Source organism: Lactuca virosa, chromosome 3, assembly GCF_052849685.1.
Source record: "Lactuca virosa cultivar CGN04683 chromosome 3, Lactuca_virosa_CGN04683_v6, whole genome shotgun sequence".
In the NCBI taxonomy this organism is placed as follows: Eukaryota; Viridiplantae; Streptophyta; class Magnoliopsida; order Asterales; family Asteraceae; genus Lactuca; species Lactuca virosa.
Genome location: NC_136428.1, coordinates 403,081,463 through 403,084,788, shown reverse-complemented (window position 1 = coordinate 403,084,788; position 3,326 = coordinate 403,081,463). Strand labels below are relative to the sequence as shown.

The window sequence follows — 3,326 nt, the reverse complement described above, 5'->3', positions numbered from 1 at the left end:
TGTTATGACTAGATCTAATAGGTTACATGTACCCTTAAATGTATAAGGATTTATCCACGTTATTGCATGTAAAACCCATCAACACAGACAGGTCTTCGACCTATAGGTGTTACTAAATTATACATGGTTAGGTCCCTGACATGTAGATGTTAAGGAACCTCATACGGACAGGACTACGAACTGTAGGTATGAATAAATTATTTATGTGGGTACTCCATTCACTCGATGACTATCTTATTAGTACATATTGCTAATGGACCTGCGAAGCAAAATTCTTCACTTAAAGATATTTTAGGATAGATCCCTTGAGATCAACGATCTAGGACCAAGGAGTGAGAATAACGGGAACGTGTAATTGGGTTAATTGTTTGATGTGAATTATATAATTGTAACAAAATGATTATATTATTGTGGGTTGAAAATCCTATGTACTCACCAGGTTTTCCAACCTGTCCCACTTAGTTTATTATATCACACGTAGCGATATAAAAGATACATTTTGCTGAGAGATTCGAGGAGTATTAGGCCACTAGTCTAATTACTGTAAGGCATATAATATTTCATTATGCTTATGTTTCTATATTGACGATGACATCCCAACGTTTTAGTATGAATAAAATACATTTCTTTGGAAATGCTTTGATAATATCATTATCATGTTTTTGAGAACAAATTCCGCAATATTAATCCTCAAAAAGGATACTCTGATTTTTAAATAATTATGAACAAATCGGTCTTTTCTGACCGTGAATTTGGGGATGTCACATTTGATGATCGTAGGAAGGCAAATGCTTGATTGTATACATTTGCCTGCAGTTTCTGATTCTGGATATTTTGGGACACTCTGATATTTTTATGATGATTTGTATTTGATACCTGAGATTCTTTTGAGATGGTTTTTATGAACAATGTTTTTAGTTAATTAAAAATGAAAATTTTGGTTTGAAAATTTTGAATGTTATAGATGTGATAAGAAATGTATCTCATGTTATTTTTACGAATGGAACTCTAAAAATAAAAATAAATATTGTTAATTAATATAAATATTAAAGAAGGATAACCACTACCACCTCTCTGTCAAAAGATGTTAATTCTATGGCATTAGGGAATATTTTTGTGATCTTTTCTCTTTTTGCCTCTATAAATTCATCAAAATGAATTATTTTATGCATTTGAACAACCAACATTCCAATTTATTCAAATCAACATATATGAAAATGATTTGTATACAATATCATCTTTGAGCAATATAACAATAAAAATTCTAGTTTTCAGAACTTACTCTTTCTCTGCAATGTGTTCGAAATTAAATCAACCAACGAAAATCAACACAAAACTCAAAATTAAAGCAACTTAATTGAAGAAAATCATCAGTAAAACCTGGGTGTAATTAGTAGTGAAGAGGAAAGCAACTGATGGTGTGCCCTAGATAAAGATATGACATTCATATAAAGTGCAAAAGCAAGAACTAGCAACAATGAATCATTTGATAGAACATAGAGAAGTCAATTTAAAATGCACATAAATGAATACGATGTAAACCAATAGTAGATAGTCGTATAAGAATTAGACACACCTTGTAAGAATTTGAAGTGTAATGGCTTGCCAACAAATTGGATAGTTTGAGTTTCCACTACAAATAAAATGACATTTAGTGGCACAGAAAAAGTGCCACTAAAAACCAAAAAAGTGTCACTAAAGCCCCCATAGGCAATCAGCAGCACAAAAAAAAGTGCAACTAGAAACGCTGCCACTAAAGGCTTTTAGTGACACTTTTTTGTTGTGTCGCTGCAGCCCATTTGTGTTTTAGTGGCACTTTTTTTTATGCCGCTATAACACTTTCGATTTTTGTGGCACTATTTTTATGCCAGTATATAGTTGATAAAATAAAAACTATTTTTATGTTTTGAGTGACACTTTTTTCCCATAAAACATTTATATTTAAAAGTTAGGTCCATTTTTTTATAAATTTAATGGAATATAAAATAATAAAAACCCAATTAAGATAAAAAAATGCAAAACACAAAAGCATTACTTAAATTAAAACTTAACTTGTCTTATAACAATATTCTCAATATTTAAAACAAAATCATCCAAAAGGCTTAATAACTCTAAACATGGTGCTACTAATTACTCAAAGCATTAAACGATAAACCTAAATACTAGTTCGGGAAGAATCATGAAAGTTAACATGAAGAGAAACTTTTGATACTTGCTCTTGTTTATCCAACTTACGAACAATTACCTATAATATAAACCATAATAAATCACATAAAAATATGTAAAAATAACACTAATAAACACAACTCAACACTTGGTTGTACTAGTTGAAAGTACTTACAATTGTTATGATGACTTTAAGATAAGACCCCCACACTAATAAACACAACAACTCAACACGTCTGTTGTGTACATTCTTTTCACATGCTCAATGTCGAAACTAAACTTAAATTTTGATGTTCTTTAAAAAAAGATTCCATCAACTAAAAATGAAAAGTATGTTAACAGTAACTTATAGATTTGGGGAAGAAGCCAAAATTTCCATGTGATTATGTATATGTTGGATACTCTAAGTATACGAATTATATGTTATATACTTATATTTGTAATGTTTGTTAAATTTAAATGTTTAAATTTATCAAGCATATCCAACAAATGCAAAGGTAGATTAGTGTGGATGGATGGGTGCTAATCCCCAAATCAGTCTGCATTACAATTAAAGCCAGTACCTTGAGAATTAAGTCGAGATGCATCCTCGCTCATGCTGCAAATAATGATCCTCTTTTAACTAATCATATTTGGAGACAAAAAAATTAAAAATAGAAAAAACAAATAAAAAATTTCCTACAATATGAAGAAGGTAGAAAAACGAACTAGAGATCAATTTAGTTAGGTAAGTGTCCAACATGAACCACCAATTTATCATCAGCCCCAAAGATAAGCTTGCAACATGAACCACACCTTTATCTTTCTCCTAACAAGATGGAAACAATAAAATCAAAATATCCAATAAAACCTCGATATGTAACACCTGATTCCTGGTACATATTTAATTCAAGAAATTCATGTATTTTTCTCTGGGACTCGACGAGTTGGTGGCCCAACTCGTCAAGTAGAGTCGTGATCCGCGGGGAGGTTAAGTGACCTACTCGACGAGTCGGGAGACCGAATCGGCGAGTAGGTACTGTTTGAGTGATAATCTAAATTTGAGGTTTGCACCCTATTTAAACACCTTATCTCAGCCTCCATCGTCCCTTATGCTCCCAGAAGACATCATATCGAAACCCTAGCCGTTTTGTGTGTTCTAAGGCCATTTTGGTGCTTTT

The 3,326-nt window shown here is 31.7% G+C and overlaps 1 long non-coding RNA gene across 1 annotated transcript; it reads right to left on the bottom strand.

Moving 5' to 3' along the window:
• Nucleotides 1–2,014: 2,014 nt before the first annotated feature.
• On the bottom strand, nucleotides 2,015–2,950 carry LOC145163196 (uncharacterized). Its single transcript, XR_013739636.1, has 2 exons — nucleotides 2,730–2,950; nucleotides 2,015–2,245 (listed from the first exon to the last, which is right to left on the bottom strand). It is a non-coding gene; the product is annotated as an uncharacterized LOC145163196 (long non-coding RNA).
• Nucleotides 2,951–3,326: the final 376 nt, after the last annotated feature.